The 25,729-nt window shown below is 37.8% G+C and overlaps 1 long non-coding RNA gene across 3 annotated transcripts; it reads left to right on the top strand.

Annotated features, from left to right (window-relative positions):
• The first annotated feature begins 1,953 nt into the window (after window positions 1-1,953).
• Window positions 1,954-8,525, top strand: LOC131070967 (uncharacterized). 3 transcript variants are annotated; one of them, XR_009112438.2, is made up of 4 exons: window positions 1,954-2,585; window positions 6,515-6,620; window positions 7,262-7,942; window positions 8,367-8,525. It is a non-coding gene; the product is annotated as an uncharacterized LOC131070967 (long non-coding RNA). The 3 variants fall into 3 exon arrangements; XR_009112439.2 differs by lacking the exon at window positions 8,367-8,525 and adding an exon at window positions 8,226-8,358; XR_009112440.2 differs by lacking the exon at window positions 8,367-8,525 and having other exon boundaries at window positions 1,967-2,585; window positions 7,262-7,601; window positions 7,828-8,358.
• Window positions 8,526-25,729: the final 17,204 nt, after the last annotated feature.

A 25,729-nucleotide genomic window follows, 5' to 3' on the forward strand; every position in this document is an offset into this window, starting at 1 on the left:
ATGAATGTTAGCTTTCTCATATTTCAACATTAACTCTCAAAGGTTGAGCTTGCTAGGTATAAACATCAATTTTCTCATTCTACACATTAACTCTTGGGGTCAAAATAGCCATTGTCTAAGGTCTAACATCACTAGTTTAAGCTTCAAAGTTCTTGGTCTAAACATTGACACTCTTGGTCTAAACGTCATCTCTTCAGGTCTAAATGTCAGCTCTCTTGGTCTAAACGTCAACTCTTCTGGTCTAAACGCCAGTTCTATTGGTCTAAACGTCAGCTCTTCTAGTCTAAATGTTGGCTCTCTTGATCTAAACGTCATCTCTTTTGGTCTAAATGTCAGCTCTCTTGGTCTATACGTCAGCTCTTCTAGTCTAAACGTCAACTCTCTTGGTCTAAACATCAACTCTTCTGGTCTAAATGTTAGCTCTCTTGGTCTAAACAACAACTCTTTAGGGTTGAATGTAAAATTGATCATGTTTCAACACTAGATCTCCTAGTTTGCACTTACTAGGTCTAAATTTCAATTATCTGAGTCTGAAAATCAAAAAGTTAGGTCAAAACAACAATCTCCTAAGCTCAAACACCCAATTTGCTGAGTCTAATCATCACTATTTTGAACTTTAGAGTCACTGCACTCTCCTCGACTGTTAGCTCTGCTCGCAAACTCTAAGTTGACGAGAATCTCTTTCGTGACTCTAGTATAGGTAGGTCCTCCTACAGTCAAGCAAATCAACTATGTCAATCATAGTGGCATTCCCTGTCCATCACAAAATGCTACTTTTTAACCTAGTGCTTATGGCACTCTATCCTAGTGACACTCCCTATTCATCACATACACTCAAGCAAAGGCCCTAAGATAAGATAGATCGAGGCACTTTGTGATGAACAAGGAATATGAAAACATAGTACTTTGTGATGAACAGGGAGTACTAAAAAGAGCAGCACTTTGTGATGAACATGGAGTGTCACTAGGATAGAGTACCATAAGCACTAGGATGAAAAGCAACATTTTGTGATGAACAGGGAATGCCACTATGATTGACACAGTTGATTTGCTTTACTGCAAGAGGACCTACCTATGTTGGAGTCACGAGAGAGATTCCCGTCGACTTAGAGTTTGGGAGCAGAGCTGACAGTCGAGGAGAGAGTCGCGGTTCAGGCTATGGGCCTGCGATATATTTTGTATGTGCCTGAGTTTCAGGCGAACATGGGGTTGCTGACTGCTTTAGTTGGGAGATGGCACTCAGAGACTTGCACGTTTCATTTTCTGATGGGTGAGATGACAATCACCTTAGAGGATGAATTATTAATTACCTTGAGGTTTTCACTAACTCACTAATGCAACAATGCCTATAGTTGTAACTTGCCTATGATATGAATTGAGAACCTAAAAACCGAATAAAAGATGTGAATATTAATTAGAGCTTCAATTATATTTATATTAATTCATATCTGGAAAATTCTAGAAGATTTTTTAATGGCATAGTTATAATTTGACAACCCTCATGTGCTCATAAAATGATACATAATAATGTTGGACAAATCAGATCTCGATAAAAAACACACATTGTAATTTTCATATTAAATATGAACCTAGGATTAGCATGGAGTTTAAATGGTACTAGTGAAATGAGTCCCATACATAGTGAATTTTATTGATGAAATAGATCCACATACATAATGAAATTTTACTCTAGTATTACCAAATATATGAGTAAATTAATATATGTATCCCAAATTCAAATGAATCACCATTAGAAATGTACTATGGTAAAAATACTACTATAAATGCCTGTAAAAGGTAAAAATACTACTATAAATGCCTCATAAAATAATTTGTGGGAAAATTGATGTGCATTTGATCACTCTAATTGTGGCAAAGTAAATTGATCAAGTCATGATCTATTTTTTGATCGAGAAGATACTTTCACATTTTTCACCTCTGAAATTACAAACCAGCCTAAATTTAGAGTTCAATTATTACATTCACATAGGCCGCTCCCTTCCACGGACAAGTGACAAGGAAGAAAAAAACAACAGTAATTTCTAGATTCATAGAGGCCGCTCCTTTCAACGGACAATTGAAAGAAATTTAGAAAAAAACAACAGTAATTGTCCAAACGGCTAGATTGCATACCTTTACACTCTTCCGTGATGAGATTGAGATGCATTTGCAATCAAGCAATTACACAATTTCATAGCATGGCTTCCGTATTGCTGTGCTTTCTGGTAGTATTGTGATCATTAGGTCTGGAGAATTATAGGCATTCGCTGCTGTATTTCATAGCATGGCTTGGGGTGGGATGTGCTTTACGGTAGTATTGTGATTATTACCTGGAGCATTCGCTGCTTTATTCCAAGACAATAATCTCGAGGTGCTAGCAGAGTGGAACGGAGTTCAAGTGGGAGATGAAGACATAAGGGCATCGCAATCTGCTTTCTCTTCTTGTTGTTTTGGGTGAAATGTGCAATTGCAAGCAAGCAATCATACATATTTGTGGATGATGCAACTCTATTCAAATTTCATAGCATGGTTGTGCAGAGGAATTGGTCACCAGCGCATGGAGTCATTATGATTGGTAGCAAGAGGTATGATTTTAGCCCCTTGTTAACAAATTACATAATATGCTCCGTTCCTGCAAATTTATTAGACAAATTCCATAATATGGTATGTTTTCAGCCCTTGTTAACAAATTCCATAATATGCTATGTTAGCACATGTAATCTTTTGTCCCTCTCCTCTGCCTCGGAACTTCAGCATAATAAGCCTGTCCAGATGGTGTGAAACCCTAGAAGGATAGAATCTCTGTTTTCTGCAAATGTTTTCAGCTCCTGTTAACAAATTCCATAATAAGCCCTGTTCCTGCAAGTCATCAGCCTAGGAATCTCTCGGGTCTAAACTCATCAGGCTGATTGAAAAGCATTCCTATAGTGATATGACACCTGAAAAAGGAAGGAATTGACTCCTTTCTCAGTGTCTACTTCACAACTGCACAACTTCTCCAAATCCTCTAAACGTAACACTTTACAACACTCTTCTCAACGTTTTTTTCACCTCTTCATAAGCCCTTTCTTGAAGTGAGAATGGGTTAGGACTTGTGAGATAAGCCAGAGCCAATTTTTTAAACATATAACAGATCTTTGGTTAACCCTTGAACATGCAGTGCATTGTGAATTCGTTTCCGTACACCATTTCAGAGCTCTATCAAAATCACCCCTTTATAGATCTTGTGATTTGAATCATCACCCAATAAACCTTCTTCTCATTAAAGAGTTTTTGCATATGACACAAGTAAATCTTTACATGATGTCGTATGTCATGAAGCTCTTGAATCACCATACCAAAGGTTTTGATCACTTACAGTGGTGGCCAACTCTGTTACAAGTAGCTTACCCTCTAGTTCCTTCATTTGCTGGACTTGTGTGTGGGTTTGTGAGGTTTGCTTCTGCATGATCGACTGCTTTCTTGCAGTGGTCCTTTGGATGGTAACCTGCCTTATTGAAATAGTGGCGTTTTTGAATTTCTTACTCTGAAGAACTTCATCATCAATGGTGGCTAGGTTTTCTTTTTTCAGGTGTCTTATTCCAACATACAAGGCAATGAGAGTGTTTGACTTCACTCTTTATGTCTTTTCTTAATCCAACTAAAGTTTCGATGTTGGAGTTAGAGATTAGCTTGTGTGCCCGCAGAGAGCACCAACCCCATAAGAGTCATAGCATTACCCTCTTCTGAGATTGGAAGAACAATCACAGCCAACTAGTTCAACATAGATTTGAAATTGTTGATGCATGATGACGCTGATTCTTCTTCATCCATTATTAGATGAAAGGATTTTCTCCACAGGTGCAACCTTGTTGTCATGTCCTTTATCTGAAACATTTGACACAATGCATCCCAAGTGTATCACAAGCCTCGTTTTAGGTTTTCATCCACTCACATGCAACAGTTGTGCGTCTTTTAGGTCAAGCAAGATTCTGGTTAATGTTATGCCTTCTCTCGTTCTCCCACATGTTTCAGTTCAATCCATAGATCTGCTCTCAAGTGCAGCACGTTCATCTTCACCTCCCAAGATGGAAGTTTTTTTCACTGAATTTCTCCACCATCTTGTTTTCTTCACCTATTTGGCCAGCCATTTATTTAAACATCCGAATCTGCCCATTTGTTTCATTGCCCATGGAATTCACAATGCTTTTCAACTCTGGGTTCATGCTAACCTTGGAATTTGCCAGGGGTTGAGCTTGCTCTTTTAAATCGATATTTATAGTATTCTGTGCTTTGGTGCTTTTGGAATCCATCAGGGTTTCAGATTCAGGTTCAGATTCCTTCAGTCCGGTGTCTGTTGACTTCGTACCCCGTTCTGTCCTAGTGCCTTGGATTTCTGTTGATATTTTCAGTGTTTCAGATTCATGGTCTTCAAATATTCTGCATTCAGATTTTGTTTTCTGTTTTGTTACCACTGAATCTATTTGTATTTCACCTACGTTGCTTTTAGTTTTCTGCATTACAATTTTCGTTTCATTATCTACTGATTTTGTCTGCATTTCAAATTCAACTCCAATGTTTTCAATTTCTGCATTCTAATATCTGTTTCTGCTTCAGTTGAATTTGTCTGCATTTTTTGTTTTGACTTCTGTTGAATTTGTCTACATTACAACTTGGTTGCTCTCCATTTTCTGTCAAAACACTTTGGTTTCCAGTGCTTTGGATTTCCTGTTTCTTGGCTTCTGTTCCAGCTTGGATATTCTCGTTCACTCTCCTTTTTCATTCAGCAGTTTTTCAACTTCATTAACAGTTTTTGGATATTCTCGTCCACTCCCCTTTTTCATTCAACAGTTTTTGGATATTATCTGTTGTGTTCCGGCATTGTATTGTTTTGACTACTCCCTTGTGCTTCTTTATGCTTTTCTTCTGCTTCTTTGTTCACAGTGGGTTCTTCAACCAACACTATGCTTGATTCTTCCTCTGTTATAAATCAATACTATTTTCATTGTGCATATGTTCTGGTTTTACACTGACAAATTTTGTAAACCCTATTCCCAGTTTCTTGCCTGGCGCAGGTATCTCCCACCCGTGTGGCGTCTTGCTTGATCTACCACCCCAATTAACTACCTGTTTTGAAGATATATTCAGGCCCTTTTCTGTCCAACCCAATTACCTTACAACATTGATAATATCATATGAGCTTTTCAAAGGTTCACCTGTACTCTTCCAGTCACCTTTTATCATTAACTTCAATATTTTCTGTTGTGTTTTGATTACAGCTCAATGGACTATCTGGGGCTTAATCAGTATACTGCATACTAAATGTACGATACTCGCCAACTAAAACCAAATATAACAGACTACCTGATGGACTGGAATGTAGGTTTTGCATTTAAGAACACTTATACCATGGATTAACTCGTTCTACTTACTTATATCATGCTATTGTCCTTTGAGAATGCCTTGAATTGCTGTTAGATATTCTCGTCTTTGATTTGGTACTTGAATTACCTTGAAGAACTGCCAATTCCAAAAAAGATTAAAAAGCTTGTCTGTTTACATATATTTACTATTTAACTGTTTACATATATTTACTTATACCTTGAGCGCAATGGTGTTTAAATTGAACCAAGAGTAAGATCCCTTTCTCTTCTCTGCTAATTATAAATTCATATTATTGTTGATTAGTAATGTGCAACAGTGTTCATAGGTTCAAATGCACGACAATCTGAAAAGATTGTATTTTAGCTATTAATCTATTAGATAGGATATGATGTCAGACGCTTTAGTTATACCTAAATCATAGGCTTAAAAAATGTGTCAGACGAGTGTTCTCTTGTTATCTCTGAGAGGAAATATACCAACCTATTCACTGAGTGGTGAGTTCAGGGGAGTTGAATGGTTGATCGGCACTCATCTCTCTCCCACTGAAGCCCATTTTGATGAGAAAACGGGTTGTCAAAATGGGCTGTTATGCATTAGATTATCAGCTACAATCCTAGCTTATTTATTTCAAGATAAGTTTGATAATCTAAAACTGTAGTTCATTCCTAAGATTCGGAAAAGATTGATTAGCTTTCCATTAGTTTTTTCAAATACGTTAAAAGAAGAGAGTGATTTTGCAGTCTAATTCAGAGTGACTTTACCTTGTAACTTGGGGTGTATACAAAGCTGTCATGTATATAAAAGACAACTATGAAAATCCACATCATTTGGAACTTTGTAGCTCGTTATATATTCCCATAGTACTGTTGAAGCCTCTCCTCCCAATGATTGCCTCACTTAGCACAGCACTTCTGTATTAACGAGACCAAGACTTTCTTACGAGCCTTTGCTTGGTCATTGAGTCTCTTGGAATCAGGGCTCAATAGAGACTGTAATATTTTAAATTGCCTGTTCAAGTAGATTATCTGAGTTACAAACCATCCTCCGAATAATTTGCCAAGGAAGTCAATTTTGTTACCAACTTATCCCTCAGATTTACTTTAATATAACTTACAAGTATCTGTATGTTTGATGATTTCTTTGGCTGCAGGAATGGAAGACCCTGGCAATTTGACACTGGAAGTTGGGCTTCATGATACAACGAGGGACCTATTATAAAGACTAAGTTAATAATTTGGTAAAGGCAATGAAAGAAGGTTGAATCCCATTTTCTTCCTCTGTTGTGTTTTGACTACTCTCCTCTGTTTCTTTATGCTGTTCTTCCGTTTCTTTGTTCAGAGTGGGTTCTTTATCTTCAATCAGCCTTCTCCATAACACTAGGCCTGATTCTTCCTCTGTTTCCTTCTCTGGGTCCTCTGGCAATGTATTGTTTTGACTACTCTCTTGTGCTTCTTTATACTGTTCTTCAGTTTCTTTGTTAACAGTGGGTTCTTCTTTATCTTCAACCAACCTTCTCCATAACACTATGCCTGATTCTTCCTCTGTTCTAAATCAATCCCATTTTTTTCTTTATTGTCGCATGTCATGAGCTTCTTGAATCAAAATTATATATTTGGAATCATATTCATCTCCATTGCTTTCAATTTCCTGCTGTCCAATTTCTGTTTTGTTATCTACTGAATTTGTCTGCATTTCAAATTCAACTCCAGTGTTTTCAATTTTCTGCATTCTAATATCTGTTTGAATTTGTCCATATTTCACGTCCATTGCTTTCACATTGAAGTTTGTTCCAGCTTGAGTACTTTCGTTAATTCCATCTGTTAATTCACCTATGCTATTCCTCAATTGTTTTCGAACAACATTAACTTCAATATTTTCTGTTGTGTTTTGACTACAGCATCTGGGACTTAATCAGCGTGTACTGCATACTACATGTATGATGCTCACTAACCAAAACAATAACAACTACCAGATGGACTGGAATGTAGGTTTTGCATGTAAGAACCCTTATACCATGGATTAACTCGTTCTTCTGACATCTTATCATCCTATTGTCCTTTGACAATGCCTTGCATTGCTGTTATATATTGTTGGCTTTGATTTGGTACTTTGAATTACAATGAAGAACTGGCAATTCCAAAAAAGCTTAAAAAGCTTGTCTGTTTACATATATTTACCATATTAACTGTTTGTTTGAAACCATAGTTGAGCGCAATGGTGTTCAAATTGGACCAAGAGTAAGACCCCTTTCTCTTCTTTGCTAATTATAAATTCGTATTATTGTTGTTTAGTAATATGCAATGGTGTTCATAGGTTCAAATGCATGACAGTCTTAAAAGAATGTATTTTAGCTGTTAATATATTAGATAGGATATGTTGTTAGATGCTTTCCTTTATACGAGTGCTCACTTGTTGGTCTTTGAGAGGAAAAATATCAACCTATTCATTGAATGGTGAGTTCAGGGGAGTTGAGTGGTTGTTTAGCACTCATCCCTCTCCCACTGAAGCCCATTCTGATGAGAAAACGGGCTGCCATGCATTGGATTATCAGCTACAATCCCAGCGTATTCATTTTAAGGTAAGTTTGATAGTCTTAACTGTAGTTCATTCCTAAGATTCAGAAAAGATTGATTGGCTTTCCATTATTTTTTTAAAGTATGTTAGAAGAAGGGAGTGATTTTCTGTTGTCTTCAAGCCCTCCACATTGAGTTCTGACATTGGATCCTCTGGCAATGTATTGGTTTGACTACAAGCCACCACCTCCATAACACTATGCCTGATTCTTACTCTGTTATAAATCAATCCCATTTTCTTCTCCTTCCAGTGTGAAGGACTTCATTTGCTGTTTTCCTTGTCTTCAGGTTTGGGTTTTTTTACATTGAAGCAGAGAACAGAACAATATCAGCAATAAACAACAACAGTTAATTATTGCACTATGCATCATTTGACGAGTTTGGTGTTAATAATATATTAATGTTAGGTGTGAAATGTGAAATGTGCAGGGTTCATTTGAACTGGAAGAAATATTACAAAAACAAATGTCAAGGACTGTTATTATTTAAAAGATGTCTGTATCTTAGTTGTAAATAGTTTTGTGTGCTGATGAAGGTCTAAATTACTTGTAAACATTGCTTAACAATTATAATTAATAAAAAATATATGTTTTTTAGGAGGGGTAGAAATACCTCTCCACAAACTCTTTAAGGATGGCCATGGACATCTTTCAAGAGGTCTTTCTTGTTCTTTTTTATTTTTTCGCCATGGACATCTTTCAAGAGGTCTTTCTTGTTCTTTTTTATGTTTTTTTTTTAGTTTTTCTATTTTCAAATTTAATTGAATTAAATCATTTTGTTAATCAAATATGTATTTTGAAAATTAATTAAGGTAGTTTGCTCATTGCTTATTAAACAATTGTAAATATATCTTTTATAGGTATGATCAATGAAATTTTAAAACAATAACTATTTTCACTTACATTTAATAGAACTAAAGGGTAAGATGACAATTTACTCATTGTTTGTAGAAATAGAAATCTTTCAAGTTTTATTATTATGCATTATTTTTTTGTATTTGTGAAATTATCTAATTATTTAATTTATGATGTGTTTGTAATAGTTGAAGGGCATTAATTTGTATTAGTCTATAATGGAATGAGAGTTGTCCACAAGAAACATTCATTAAGTCTTTTGGGCATTGTGTAAAATCTTCATGTCTAATATGTATTTATTGATTATTGAGTGCCTAGTGTATAGTTCTTGTGTATTAGTTATAAGGGTACTTGATTATAAGGATATTGACTATGTGCACTTGATTATAAGGGTTTTTTTTTGTCAAAGTTATAATGGCATGTATGTCATTTAGTCTTACAGTGTTTCATAGAGTAACAATGCATTAAAATTACTAAAATTATTTAGATGGCCAATGTGCATCCAACTACTACCATGCCTAGTAAGCTTGTCCATTCAACATGGTTGACTAACATAAACTCTCTAGTGTGTGATGATTTAAACTAAATACGGCATGTATGGTGTGCATTGGGTTTGCATGCTTGGTAGCCTTTGACTTTCATGTCTTTTTAGTGAAGCTTCAATCATGTCTAGTGTGTATCAAACCCTTATAGTATGTTTAGTGTGCTTAGTTATGGATCATAATTTGTGGCATTTGTGTTTGTGTGTTCTTATTGTATGGGTTTATTTTGAAGGTCACATCTAATCCCTAGCATGCGTTCTTAGTGCACTTGTTTATTCATAATGGTTGCATGACATTTACTTTTCTACATCATGATTGCATAGCTTTTGTATGAAGGTTTTAATGATGCATTTAATTTAATTTTATGGATTTGTTTGAATGTTTTAATGGCATATATGCCATAGTTGAGTGGGTTTTGTTTGAAAGTTGTATCAAGCTCTTGTATGGATTTGTTTGAATGTGTGCTTAGTGTGTTTGTCCATGCATCATGGTTGAGTAAGATTGATTCTTGTGCATGATTCTTGTATAGATTTCTATGATGGGTAATATTGTAGTATAAATGTCATTAATTTAATTGTATGGATTTCATTTTTAGTTTTGATGTTGTATGGGTTTATTTTGAAGGTCGCATCTGATTCCTACCAAGTGTTCTTAGTGCGCTTTTTATTCATAATGGTTGCATGAAAATTACTTTTCCACATGATGATTGTATAGCTTTTGCAGGAAGCTTTTAATGATGCATTTAATTTAATTGTGTGGATTTGTTTGAATGTGTGCTTGGTGTGTTTGTCCATGCATCATGGTTGAGTAAGATTGACTCTTGTGCATGATTCTTGTATAGATTTCTATGATGGGTAATATTGCAGTATAAATGTCATTAATTTAATTGTATGGATTTCATATGGGTTTATTTTGAAGGTCGCATTTGATTCCTACCATGTGTTCTTAGTGCACTTTTTATTCATAATGGTTGCATGAAAATTACTTTTCTACATGATGATTGTATAGCTTTTGCATGAAGCTTTTAATGATGCATTTAATTTAATTGTGTGGATTTGTTTGAATGTTTTAATGGTATATATGCAATTGAGTTGAATTGGTTTTGCTTGAAGGTTGCATCAAGCTCTTATTGTGTGCATGCATCATGGTTTAGTAAGATTGACTCTTGTGCATGATTCTTGAATAGATTTGTATGATGGTAATATTGTAATGTGAATGTCATTAAGTTAATTGCATGGATTTCATTTTTAGTTTTGATGATGGAAATATCATTGAGTTGTGTATGGGTTTATTTTGAAGGTTGCATCTAGATCCCACCACATGTTTTTAGTGCACTTGTTTATTCATAATGGTTGCATGACCTCTACATGATAATTTTATAGCTTTTGTATGAAGGTCCCAATGATCTAATTTAATTTTATGGATTTGTTAGAATTTTTTAATGCCATATATGTCATTGAGTTGAATGGGTTTTGTTTGAAGGTTGCATGAAACTCATATGGTTGAGTAAGATTGACTCTTGTACATGATTCTTGTATAGATTTCTATGATGGGCAATATTGTGATATATGTGACATTAAGTTAATTGTGTGGGTTTCATTTTAGTTTAATGGTGTATATATCATTGAGTTGTATGGGGTTTTTTTTAAAGGTTGCATCTAGAATATCCCACCACATGTTTTTAGTGCACTTGTTTATTCATAATGGTTGCATGCCATTTACTCTTCTACATGATAATTTTATAGCTTTTGTATGAAGGTCCCAATGATGCATCTAATTTAATTTTATGGATTTGTTAGAATTTTTAAATGCCATATATGTCATTGAGTTGAATGGGTTTTGTTTGAAGGTTGCATCAAACTCATATGGTTGAGTAAGATTGACTCTTGTGCATGATTCTTGTATAGATTTCTATGATGGGTAATATTGTGATATATGTGACATTAAGTTAATTGTGTGGGTTTCATTTTAGTTTAATGGTGTATATATCATTGAGCTGCATGGTTTTATTTTGAATGTCGCATCTAATTGCTACCATGTGTTCTTAGTAAACTTCTTTATTCATAATGGTTGTATGGCATTTACTCTTCTACATGATGATTGATTGTACAACTTTTGTATGAAGGTTTTAATGATGCATCTTATTGAATTGTATGGATTTGTTTGAATGTTTTAATAGCATATATATCATTGAGTTGAATGGATTTTGTATGGCATTTACTCTTCTACATGATGATTGTATAACTTTTGTATGAAGGTTTTAATGATGCATCTTATTGAATTGTATGGATTTGTTTGAATGTTTTAATAGCATATATATCATTGAGTTGAATGGATTTTGTTTGAAGGTTGCATCAAACTCCTATGGTGTGCTTAGTGTGTTTGTCCATGTATCATGGTTATATAATATTGACTTGTGTGCATGATTCTTGGATATATTTCTATGATGGGTATTATTGTGATATATGTGTCATTAAGTTAATTGTATGTGTTTCTTTTTTAGTATTGATGGTGTATATATCATTGAGTTGTATGGGTTTATTGTGTGCATAGTGCACCTACCTACTCTTTAACATGATGATTGTATAGCTTTTGTATGTGATATATGTGTCATTAAGTTGATTGTGTGTGTTTCTTTTTTAGTATTGATGGTGTATATATCATTGAGTTGAATGGGTTTATTGTGTGCAGAGTGTACGTGCCTACTCTTTAACATGATGATTGTATAGCTTTTGTATGCAGGATTTTATGATGCATCTAATTTAATTGTATGGATTGAGTTGAATGGGTTTTGTTTGAAGGTTGCACGAAACTCATTTGGTGTGCTTAGCGTGTCCATGCATCATGGTTGAGTAAGACTGGCTTGTGCATGATTCTTGTATACATTTCCATGATGGCTAATATTGTGATAATGTGTCATCAAGTGTATGGGTTTCATTTTTAGTTTTCATGGTGTATATAGCATTGAGTTGTATGGCATTTACTCTTTTATATGATGATTGCGTAGCTTTTGTGTGAAGGTTTTAATGATGCAGCTAATTTAATTGTATGGATTTATTTGTTTGAATGTTTTAATGGCATATGTCATTAAGTTGAGTGGGTTTTGTTTGAACGTTGCGTCAAACTCCTATGGTGTTCTTAGTGTGTTTGTTCATGCATCATGTTTGAGTAAGATTGACTGACTCTTGTGCACGGTTCTTGTATATATTTATATGATGGGTAATATTATGATATATGTGTCATTAAGTTAATGTTATGGGTTTCATGTTTAATTTTGATGGTGTATTATTTTGTTTATTCATAATAATTGCACGACATTTACTCTTCTACACGATGATTGTATTGTTTTTGTATGAAGGTCTCAGTGATGTGTGTGAAGAAAATTTGAATGCAAATACGAAAGATTGAAATAATGCAAACAACCAAAGCAATCATAAATTAATTAAACACTCGTGATTAGGATGCTAAAAAGGAATAAAAGAAGTATAATTAATAAAAGCAAATAAAGATGCAAACTCCATTTTGCTTCCTTTGATTTGATTATCCCTCGGTTTGATTTATGCTCGATTTTGTGCTTCCAAGGATGCTAGATACGCTTTATGATCATGACTGAGAAAATTAAACTAATATGAAATGCAAATGATGGTTGGATAATGAGTATGCAAATGAAAGTTATTTTGGCATTATGATGGTATGGTTGTATGAAAGTGGATGATTTGGAAGAAAAAGGGAGGGATTAAATAGAATTTGGAATGGAGAGGAAGGGCTTGTAAAAGAGACACTTGTCTTCACAAGTGGCAATCCTCAAGGTGCCATGTGGAATAGGATTCCACACAAGTGGCTCAACCAAGAATTTACAAGTGTCTTTGGAAAAGACAAGTATCAAAGAGAGAAGTGACATGTGTCCCTGAAGACACATGTCTATTTGGGAAATAACCACCCAAATAACAATTTTATTTTTTTTTCAAATATTTAGAACTATTAGGAATGTGCACACACATGTGAAGGGGGGGTTAGAAGGGATAAGGTTGGTTAGAACCCATTCGTTAGGCTAATATAAGGGTTAGATGGGGGTTGGGCGGGAGCGGGGTGGTCTAGGTTAGAAGACATGTGGGGAAATAGGATTAATTAATTAAATTAATCAATTCTATAATTAGAGGAAAAGGACAAAAGTGAATTAAATAATCAAATCGTGTGTCCCTGAAGACACGTCTTTGGGAAATAACCACCCAAATAACAATATTTTTTTCCAAATATCTAGAACTATTAGGAATGTGCACACACATGTGAAGGGGAGGTTAGAAGGGATAAGAAGGTTGGTTAGAACCCATTCGTTAGGCTAATATAAGGGTTAGAAGACATGTGGGGAAATAGGATTAATTAATTAAATTAATCAATTCTATAATTAGAGGAAAAGGACACAAGTGAATTAAATAATCAAATCATGTATTTGATTTATTTAATAAAGGAAGGGGGGATATTTAATTAATTAGATGATTTTGGGTTGTTAAATAATTAATTAAAAAGGGATTAGGATAGCTAGAAAGAAGGAACACCAATTAATTAAATAATACGCATTATTTAATTTACAAGGGTTTATGATAGCTAAATTCAATTAATTAGATTAATCAAATTTAGGTGTCTACATTTTGCCCCTCTTTGTGGTGGTGCTAGAATAGCGTCAGTGCAAAGACAATAAGACACTAGCGACTCAAAGAAAAAGAGAGCGAGAAAATGCCCCAAGCCGACCTGACGGAGGAAGGACGGGTTAGCAATGCCCCCTCAAGAGATGCATGGGAAATGGTTGCATTTACCCCATACATGCTAGAGCTTTGTGACCATTGGACGTGATGGCAGCTAGGGAGGCCTCGAGGCATCGTGTGGACGTGGTGGTGAGTGTTAGGCGAAGCCAATGACCGGATCATGAGGTATGTCCAAAAAAATTGAGACTTTGCCTTAATTTGCATGCAAGAATTAGCATTAGAAGGGGGGAAATTAACCTTCCCATTGGTTAGTGAACTGTGGGAATGTGCATCAAAGCGATGAGAACATGTTCCTGCTACTAATGCCAAGTAGCAGGTTTGGGATAACATAGAGTGATTAGAATGGATTCAAGAATGTGATCCCGTGATAGATATAGGGAATGCAGTCCTGTGGGTTTAGGGATAGTGGGATTGTGATACCGCAACCGGGGCAAAGGGAGAAACAATGCGACACAGGGGTCGCAAGATAGCGTTCCCGCGATGATGGGTATGTAAAGGGGGAAAGCGGGAATGCAATCTCGCAGTCCAAATACTAGTGGGAATGCAATACTACGATTAGGGCCAATGGATCCTACCAAGAAACGACACGATTGTGGGAAGAAACGAAAAAGCACGGAAAGGGGAGCTAGGAAGAAAAAGAATAGGAAGGTGAAAGAGTCCTGACACACTGTTTTGTCTGGATGTAGTGGAGCATGGAGATCTTAGCGAGTCAAGAGCGGCAATCATTGGTTCTCCAGATTGCTGATGGATTCAGAGCTGCAGAGTGGGCTTAGATTGACATGATTGGATTGGGACATCTAGAGTGCATGCCTTGTATGAGGTCCCACATGACCATGTTAACGGTGCTAGTAGAGAGATGGCAGAGCAACACTACCATGCTTCACTTACAAACGGGGGAGATGACTGTTACAAGAGAGGATGTATATCACATTCTCATATTAGCTATCAGGGGGTCAGAGTGATTGCAAAGCAAGCACCACCAAATGATGCTATACAAAGGCTGGTTGGCACATGGGTGCAACTGTGACATGGACACCTATTGCTGGATCAGGCACTACGACAGGCACCACCTAATCACCACAGTTAGTCATTTGTATGTGCACTGGTCAGTGGCTTCATTTTGTTAGATAGAGGCAGTCGATCAATTATACTCAGTATGATCTAGGTTTCTGTCGATGTAGTAGATGGAGGTCGACCTATGGCCTGGGGCACTCTAGTTTTGACGAAGTTATATAGAAAGTTCCACCAGATATGTTACCATGGGGACCACAAGTTTTGGGTATGTGACTTTGCTACAAGTACGGGCATAGGAGCACATCGTGATGACCTAGCTAGTTGGGAGGGTAGATTGGGCAGCAAATCTGCCAGTTGTATATAGCTACTAGGATGAACTCCACTATGAGGAGACAGAGGATGTTGACCATTATACAGTCATTTTTGACAGGCTGGATGCGACTCACATTACATGGTGGTCATACATGGGCCTAGTAGGTTGGCCAGAGGAACCTCGCTATATACCATACGTTATTAATCCTATGTATATTATCGATAGACGGGAGCATGTGATAGAGAGATATAGACCTGATTAGGTCCGACAATAGTTCAGTTTTGTTCAAGACATACTATAGGGTCCTCACATGTTTGGGAGGATTATCAAGGATCAGGTCATAGAGTGGGGGACCACTTTTGGATGATAGACAGGGCATCATAGATCAATGGACTCAACTGGTACCCACAACATGGGATATGAGAGCAGAGGTAACAAATGAAGGGGTTATAGATGATTACACCACATGGTGGACACAATGTAGTCCTACTACGATCAGGAGAGAAGGGTTAGCTTCGCTAGGGAGTAGGAGCGAGGCACGCACCAAGGGCGTGAGACTGGTTGCCTATTAGTTGGCATGAGACAAAGTAGAGGTAGCAATAGTGATAGTGTTGCTGAGGGCTAGAGGGATACCGATGATGCCAATTGTGCCAACCAAGAGGAGATAGCAGGGGGTAGGAAGAGACACAGGGATAGGAGGAGACAAGGTAGGGATTGGAGGACACAAGGCAGGGATAGGAGGAGATTGGGCCCATGCGATGGATGTGGATGCCCCCAACATCTACACTAGCACCAACATAGGGATAAGGACATGGACGAGGGGGGGCACACTGAGATAGGTGCGACCACAAGGACAAAGGAGAGAGGAGAGGGGAGGGATCAACAGTGCCCCCAGATATAGCCACACGGATCCAGTCCCTTTAGGAGACAACGGCCAGGGTAGAGGAGAGACTGCAGATAGTTACTAATGAGAGAGAGAGCCTTTGCCAAGAAAGGGATACAACTGAGTAGGCCCAGATAAAGCTACAAGTAGAGTGGTACAAACTCTTGCAGGAGAGGGATGAAGTGATAGCTACAAGGGATGCAGTTAAGCACACATGGAGGCCAGAGAAGATTGTTGGCTGGTACCAAAGAGAGATGAGGCACATCTCCAAGTTGGGGTGAAGGCAAAAGAGATGCTATACTAGCAAGGATGATAGAGTGCCAACTTGCAGAGATAAAGGCACTCTCACATCAAGCGGGTTGGTACAGGTATCAATATGAGAGCATTGTCTCGCTAGAGCAACGCACAACATATGTAGCACCACACCGAGACGGAGCATCTAGCTCATTTCACAGTGGGGGATCCAGTGGAGGATCGGGGAGATCCAGTTGGAGTACTAGCAGATCTAGCAAGAGGACCTGCACATAGGGCAACTGGCACAACACAGTTTCAGCATCAAGATCCACACAGGGTTCCCAGGGGTAGGATCAAGGACATGGACTCGCAAGATAGCAATCGACCTAGTCTCCCCAGAGGATTTTGACACTGCTTAATATAGATGCAAATGATTACTTTTGATGTACCATACATAGGATGTATTCATTGATTCATTGCACCCCATGCAGTTTTTTGAGCATGCGAGGTGATCACCATTCTTTTATTCATGACCACTCAAAGATGTACTTATTCTTTATTTATGATGTGCCATATGATGTATATTTTGATACACCTATACATATACATTGGGACATACACTTAGATACTTATATATATGATGGAGATTTATTCGATCCCTATATATGGCACTTTTATGTTTTTGATGCATGTATGTATGATTTATGAAGTATGGATGCATATGAGATGAGATACTATCATGTGTGGCATGCAGGATGTGATGTATGCATGGATGATTATACTACATGATATGACTTTATGATATGATATGTATGACATGTATTGACGGATTTGTGATGCAAGATGGGACGGTACTATGATGTAATGATTCACATGTATTCTTATGTGATGAGATGGATGTATGTATAATGATATGATGGATGTATGAATGCATATGGTATAGTGAAAATATGCTATTGTTATGCAGTATGCAATGTATATGGGATGCTTATGTGATGGATGAAGAATGCAAAATTCTCTAGAGATAGTAGGCGAGGTGGTGAGATGGACATAAGAACTAGGGGATGCGTACACATTCCTAGTCATGAGAAAAAAATGGAAATGAATCAAGCCAATGCAGTGCAATGGAGATATGCAAATGAAAAGATCATGGAGTCTGAGCACCCTTGGAATGGGATGCCAATATAGCGAGCACTTATTTTGATTTAGCATTGTATGTGATGCACTAGGCTATAAGGAACCAAAGTGAAATTTCATGGCCAATGCATGGACTAACACAAATGAAAAAACATACAAGGTTAGTCTATCACCACACAGAGTTATAGAGAATGTTGTAAGAAACGATGCTAGAAAAACCACAAGTAGTTGACATGCCCCAATGCAACATGAGATAATTGATAGGCCCTTGAACCATACTTTGTTGTTACTACATATGGACCTTACTAGTTAGCTTCAAACTTTCCTTTCTTCTCTCGAAACTATTGATTTAGTGGATTTTCCTTGAGGACTAGATCACCTACTTTGAACTCACGATGGTGAACCCTCTTCTAATAATGTTTTTTGAGACGAGTCTAATACAGATCAAGTTGAGCTAGTCTCTTCACTCTATAGTCTTCATCAAAAAACAAACTCTTTCAAGGATATGCACAATGATGGTAGTTCGACCTCGATTGGTAAGACTGCTTTTGCACCATAGATAGGAGAGTACACAGTGGCTCCAATAGGAGTTCAGATGCTAGTGCAATAAGCCTAAAGGGCAAGATTGGGATGGAGGTTCCAGTCATGATCAATTTCATTGCAACCTTTTTGAGGATGCAAAGCAAAGTTTTGTTGGTTGCCTTAGCTTGGTCGTTCCCTTCGGGGTAATATGGAGTGGACCAACTATGTTGGATGTGGAACATAGATCACACATATGTTGGTTCTTAAATGGGGTTTCATTATTAGTAATGATGGTGGAGGGTATTTTATATCGGTGAATGATGTTGTATAGGATAAATTTGGATACTTGGACACTAGTGGTAAGGGTGAGAGGGATGGCTTCAACCCACTTGGTGAAATATTCAGTAGCCACAATGATAAATTTGTGTTACCAATGAGATCCAGGACCCATGTAGAGAAAGGTCATGGTGTTGTAATTGGTTGCATGTCCTATGCTAGAACATAGATCAGGTCTCTATGTTGCTGACAGGGCACACACTTCTTGATGAATTCACAACAATCATGTTCCATAGTGGGCTAGTAATACCCCCCCCCCTCTTAAGAGTTGTTTGGCAAGAACATATCCACTCGTATGAGCACCACAAGTTCTAGCATGCACTTCTTTCATCGCAACATTAGCTTTGTTCAAATCTAAAAATCTAGCAAGGATGTCCTGGTAGCCACGACAATATATAGATTCTCTCCTATAAGAGTGAATTAGGCACAATGACGATAAGGTTTTAGCATTCATTTCAGGATATGTTAGGTGGAAGGGTGTCATCTTTAAGGTATGTGTGTATGTTGTGGTACCACGGTGATTGGGGTCCAATGATGTTGCACACCATTTTTGCGTGTGATGTTTCAAATGCTGGTTGGAGTAGTTGCTCAACTAAGAACTCATATTTAGGACTATATGTTTCTATTGTGAGAAGGGATCCAATAGTGGCCATTGTATCGGCTGCATTGTTTTGAGCCTTAGGGATTTGATCAAATATGATGCTCTAAAAATTTTGTTTGAGGTCGTCAACCATTGTTTTGTACGACAGGTGTTTGTCATCTTTCATTTGATAATCATCATTGACTTATCTGATAACTAGCCATGAGACTCCATAGACAAGAATGTTTGTGATATTCCACTGAATAGTTGTCTTGAGGGCAATGATGAGGCCCTCATATTCGACAATATTATTGGTGCATGGGAAAGACAACTTGAAGGAATTGGGGATTAGATTGCCTTGAGGAGTAACAGATAAGAAACCTGCCCCCGATCCTTTTTGCATGTGAGAGCCATCAAAATAGAGCTTCCAAGGGGGTTGTGCTTTGACCGTGCATACATATTCATCTGGGAATTTTGTGACCAATGGGTAAACATCAACCAAGGGTGTTTCTACTAACTGGTCTATAATGATCTGTCCTTTGATGGCCTTTCGGTCCATATATTGAATGTCGAATTTACTAAGCAACATGACTGTAAAGCGGAAAAATCGAACCCTAGTTGTTCTCCCCTCCCCAACTCCAAGGAGAGAGAAGGGAGAGTCACTAGGGTTGATTGTTTTCACTTAGGAGAGACTTTACATTCAAAAGAGGGGTTGAAACCCACAAGATCCAATCCCACGCAATGCAAGATTGGATTCTAAATGAGTTTCAAGGGTTAAGACATCAAGGATACCCTCTTTTGTAAAGAATGTAGATAGAAAGATTGAACTAGGAATGCATGTAAAGTAGGAAAGATTCGCTTATAAACAGAGATAGGGATATGGGATGAAGCTGCGGACCTGGAATTAGCAGTAAAATGTCGAGATGGTGCTGTTCTGCAAATTTGAGAGAAAGTTGACAGGACGATGGTGCCCGACGTGCACACGGTCCTCCAAAAAATCCGTGAAACGAAGGGGGATCTGTTCGTCTCTGCACAAGGATTCCAGATCTTCAATTACAGCCGCGTACCTGCAACCTACACACAGAAAAGAGAGGACGATTGGGGGGTTAGGGATGAGGGGTTTGCCTTTAGGTCAAACCCCGGTTTTGGAATTAACCAAGAAATGAGAATGTTGTAAATGTAAATGTTTGTAATGTAAACAAGTACTGATACCTTGTCGTAAGAATGTTTGTATTCTTACATGCGAAGGTGTAATGTATGTAGTATGTTGTATGTTGTATGTTGTATGTTGTATGTGATCTCCTCTTCAATGGTTGAATCCTTGTCTTGAATGCAACACTTAGCCTTGAATGGAGACTTAGAATGCTCAATTGCTTGAAGGAATGCTTGAATGCTTGAATGCTTGAATGTTTGAATATCGCTTCCGCGTCTTGTTCTTGCTTATTTTCTTCCTCTTTTTGACCTTCTCAAATGGGAGAGGAAATGTACTTAATATACTTGTCAATTAGGGCTGATAGACTGATTTTCCCGACCTTAGGCCGACCAGGAAACATTATTTTCCAATTTGCAAACTTAAAGACCCAATGCCCAAAAGAGACTGGGCCCAAAATAGGGCCAGGGACCAGGGCACTGGGCGCCATGGTCCTGGGGGACCAGGGCGCTGGGCGCCCTAGTCCTGAAGGGACAACAGGGTGCAAGGAGGGATCAGGCCAGGGTGCGGAAAAACGCAGTTTTTGATGTTGTAAACAGGTTTCGGGGTCTCCATTCAGGTTCAACGTTGCGCCGCCATCGTGAAGACCCAAATGCAGTCGAAATTGCAAGTGTCGCAATTTTAGGACGCTACAATGACCCACTTAGTCATACGACCAATGAGGGTTATTTGACACAATAGGTACTTCAGTGGATCAATCTTGCAGATGAGCTTGACAGTATGACTTAACATGTAGTGTCAGAGCTTTTGGGAGAAAAAGACAACAACTAAAACATGCTTTTTCCATATGAGAGCAATTAAGCTCATAGCCCCATAAGGTCCGAATAATGTAATAAATTGCCCGTTCTTTTCCTTGATCATCATGTTGGGCGAGAAGTGCCCTCGCAACAGTTGGAGTAACTGAGATACTCAGGAGCAAAGGTCGACCTGGGATGGGTAGCATTAAGACTAGAGGATGAGCCAAATATTCCTTTATCTTATCAAATGCTTGCTAGCATTTGGCATCCCACTTAAACTCGACACCTTTTTTGAGGAGATGAGTAAATGGCTAACACTTATCTGCAAGTTGGGCAATAAAACGTCTAATAGATTATAAATTTCCTTGCAGGCTTCACAGATTATTCAATGTTCAAGGTCTCTAAGATTGCTTTGACTTTCTTGGGATCAACCTCAATATTGTGCCTGGAAAAAATGAATCCTGGGAGCTTACTTGATGTAATTCCAAACACACAATTTTTAGGGTTTAGGCACAACTTATATTTATTTGTGCGTTCAAATATTTGCTCAAGGATAGCTAGATGCTCTACTCTTGTCTTTAATTTACCTGGTATGTCATCTACATAATCTTCCAGTATCTTGTGCATAAGGTCATGAAAAATTATTGTCATTGTGCATTGATACGTGATGTCTGCATTCTTGAGACCAAAAGGCATGACCTAGTAACAAAAAGTTCCCTACAGAGTGGTAAACATTGTCTTATGCTAATCTACTTCCACTATCTTTATTTGGTTATATCGAAAAAATCCATCCATGAGAGAAAGCATTTTATGCCCTGCTGTCAAATCAACAAGAATGATGATGTTGGCAAGTGGAAAATCATCTTTAAGACATGCTTTATTAAGATCTTTGAAATATGTACATACTCTAATAACACCACAAGGTTTGGAAATATGTACCATATTGGAGTTTCATTTTGAGTAATCAATTTGTCTGATGAACTTGACTTCTAAGAGCTTTTCCAACTCTGCTTTTACCAATATTGCGATTCTAGGATGCATCTTGCGTAGTTTTTATTTAACAGGGTTAGCATTTGGATCCATGACTAGGTGATGGACTACCAGTTTAGGATCGAGGTCGTGCATGTCTACATAAGACCATGCGAAGTTGATGGGCCACTTATGAAGGATCTCAAAGAAAACCTGAAATTCATCATCAGATAGAGAAGTAGCCACATAAGTGATATGTGAGTTGTCTGCAGTACCCAAATTTATTTCTTTGGTTTGATCTATGAGAATTGGTAATCTTTCAAGAACATGTGTATCAATGAGGGGAAGGGAGTCCTCATCCTCTGGCACCTCAGAGAGGTTTTCACCAAAAGATACACCCTTTATTTTTACTATTTTATGGTCTATAAGTGCCTTGCAAAGGTTTTCACCATGAGACTCTTGATCTTTTAATTATTTTTCACTTTTGCGGTTAAGGATCCCATCTTCCCTAAATTAACCTCGAGGATCCAACTTATGCATTATTTTATGCTAAGGATGATAATATGGTGCACACTTAGTTGCCTCTAGGAATTGAAGGAGTGTTGCATCATTTTGGAATGTGTCAAGGTGTGCAACAGTTTGGCCCCAATCAATGAGTTCAGGGTGGTGAAGTGGGAGGTCAATTGAGAGGACATATGTATCAAATAGAGTGGAAGTGCCAAAGGTTGAGGAGCTATCTATAACATTGTACTCTTATTTGACAACCTCCTCAAGCAAGTCTTCAATATCAACTTAAACATTTTCATTGTTTCCGAAAGTGCTAGCCGAAGTTGAGGCTTCATCAGAGGGACTTCCAAAACCAAGTCCTTGGTGGCAAACATTAGGAGTTGGTCTATAGGTCTTTGAATTTCACTTTCTTCATGTCCTAGCCCTTCACGTCGATAATCCTACTTTTGGGTAGCCAATTTGTGAGCCGCAGGATATTTCTCTTTGAAATGATTGAGGCGAGTATCATTATCCACGGGAGACATCTCTGAAGAGCCATTGATTAATATCTCCTTCTATAACCTTGTGGTTGAGTTCACTATTGGATTGGAATGTGGTGGAGCCACATTTTCGGACCATAAGTTCTTTCTTCTTCTATTCCTTAGTAGGTTTACCATAAGCATGTGAATCTAGAGGTAGAGTGACTACTGTGAAAGTGCCTTGTAGGGCATATTCACCACAACCAGTGTCGTTGATCTTGAGTTGGGAGAAGGTGGATGAGATGGAAGTCTTCTCTTTGGGAACGATGAGTATAGAATCAAGGTCAATACATGAGGATGATGAGGTAGCTTGAGAAGCTTTGATGTTGATACCTGGGCAATGATGCACATATGGCGAGGAAGCTTCGAGAGCATGAAGGTATTCAAATGATTGAGTGTTACCACGAATTGTGATTTTGCAACCTTGGTATGGAAATTTGAGGCACTGATGGTAAGTGGGAGGGACATCCTGCATGGCATGGATCCATGGGCGACTGAGGATATTGAATGGCAAGTCAAGATCAACGACATGGCATAATGTGCTTTGTGTTACTAGGCCTATCTAAATAGGGAGATTGATCATCCCACTAAACTTTTCTCAGCATTGTCATATGCCTTGATGGTGATGCATTGATTATGCATGTCTACAAGAGTTTACCCCACATGAGTAAAAAAATTAATGTACAGAGGTTCAAGGCAAAACCATTATCGATCAATACCTATTTTACCTTATAGCATTTGACAATGGCTTTAATATTTAGCAAACAAATATGATCGAGATAAGAGACCACAGCTCCAGATTGCATGAAGCTAAGGTGATACGTTGAAGAGGAATGAGCTAACATGGCTTCAAATTGTATAGGATCTATATTGCTGGAACATGAGCCTCTCGCAATGTTCAGGTAAGGATCTCCTAATGAGTAGGTGAAGCTTTAAGCAAGTCCAAGATGGAGATCTGTGCTAGAGTTTTTCCTAAATGCTCAAGAATGTTATATTGTGTAGACATGAATGTTGAGAGTGTAGAAGGCACTGGGGCCCTAAGAACTGTCATGTGAGCTATCCTAGTGGTTACTACACATTGGGTATCAGATCCCTTGACGTGAATCATATTGACATGATCCTACACTTGAGCGATGCAACCTATTGTACTACCATAATCTAATGACACATTGTTGTAATTGATATTGTTGGTAGTGCGAGCCTGACCGACGTTAGATATACTACCTTCTCCTTGATGTTTAGGGAGAGTTTTCTTATACATGTTGAGGTTACCATTTTGGTGACTTTCTCATGATAGGGTCAACAACAATTTTACCCTGGTCAATAAGGTCATGGACCAAGTGTTTGAGTTTCATACAATGTTCATATCACGACCCTTAATACGATGATAGGTGCAGTTATCATTATCCTTATACCAGTCAAGATTATGTTTGGACTCATCAAATGGTTATGTTTGTGTATACACAACCATATTATGTTGTGTACGATTGTTGTGGGGAATTGGCATATGTCTACTGGGGTGGTGGATTTGCAACCACAATCATTTGCACTGTCTTGGAATCAGTGACCCCATCGCCTACAACATTATTGTTCTTGTTCTAATACTTTTTCTTATCATTACTAGATTTATTAGAGTACTCTTTGTAGAGTTTGATGATTCCTTCATCGATCAAAGCCTTTTCCACCGATGGTCCTTTAGACATGATGTCTTTGAAGGTGCTTGCTCAATTTAAACATATATGATATGCAAGCTTCAGGTGGAGATTGTTGATAAACACTAGGACCAATTCTGGTAGTGTACACAGGAGGTGATCAATAAGGGCTCTCCACCTTTGGATGTAGTTTAGGAGGCTTTCACCTCCCTTTTTCTTGGTCTAACAAAGGTCAAGCATAGAGACATTATTTTAAATATTGTAGTGATAGTGCCAAATAAAAACTTGGAAAATCCTTCTAGAGAGGGTCCGCTGAGACTTTTAGGTAACAACTATAGAAGATATTTGTTGCACCATGACACCTCCTAACAAGCCATAAAGAACTCTTTAATGTGATGACAAGGACCACCTTTCCCCTTGTATTTATCGAACTTTGGTGTTTCAAAGTGCTTGGAGAAGGGTACTGCCAGTATTGACTTGTCAAATGGGTAAGGACAAAGCTCATCGAATTTGAAAGCTTGCTTAGAGTTGTTGTCTTGTAAGGATTTAAGAGTTGCCTTCATTTCTTCCCATTTAGTGTTGGCTGGAAAAAGATTAGGAGATGACATAGCAGATTGATAATGCAGTATTTGATATGCCACTTGATGTGAATGGAGATAATTTCATTGTTGTGGTGGGTTTTGATAGCTTGTTGCATTTTGACTTACAGAGACATGTTGTTGGACAAGTAGTGGTTGTTGATATTGGGGTGGTTGTGAGTACATCACAACATTTTGTTGAGGAGTGATATGTTGTTGTTGATGTTGCACATTTGGAAATTGTTGGATTTGAAGAGTGCCACCTTGAAGATAACTGCCCCCAGTGTAGTTAGGATACACATTGGATTGAGAATTATATGATGGTGGATTTATATTAGCACCAACTAGAAATTGATGAATATTTGTCATAACATGGGATGAAGTGGTGCTTGCAAGGAACTGAATCGCGGTTGTGAGATAACAAGTTGTGAAGTCACTTGTGG

Source organism: Cryptomeria japonica, chromosome 4 (assembly GCF_030272615.1).
Source record: "Cryptomeria japonica chromosome 4, Sugi_1.0, whole genome shotgun sequence".
In the NCBI taxonomy this organism is placed as follows: Eukaryota; Viridiplantae; Streptophyta; class Pinopsida; order Cupressales; family Cupressaceae; genus Cryptomeria; species Cryptomeria japonica.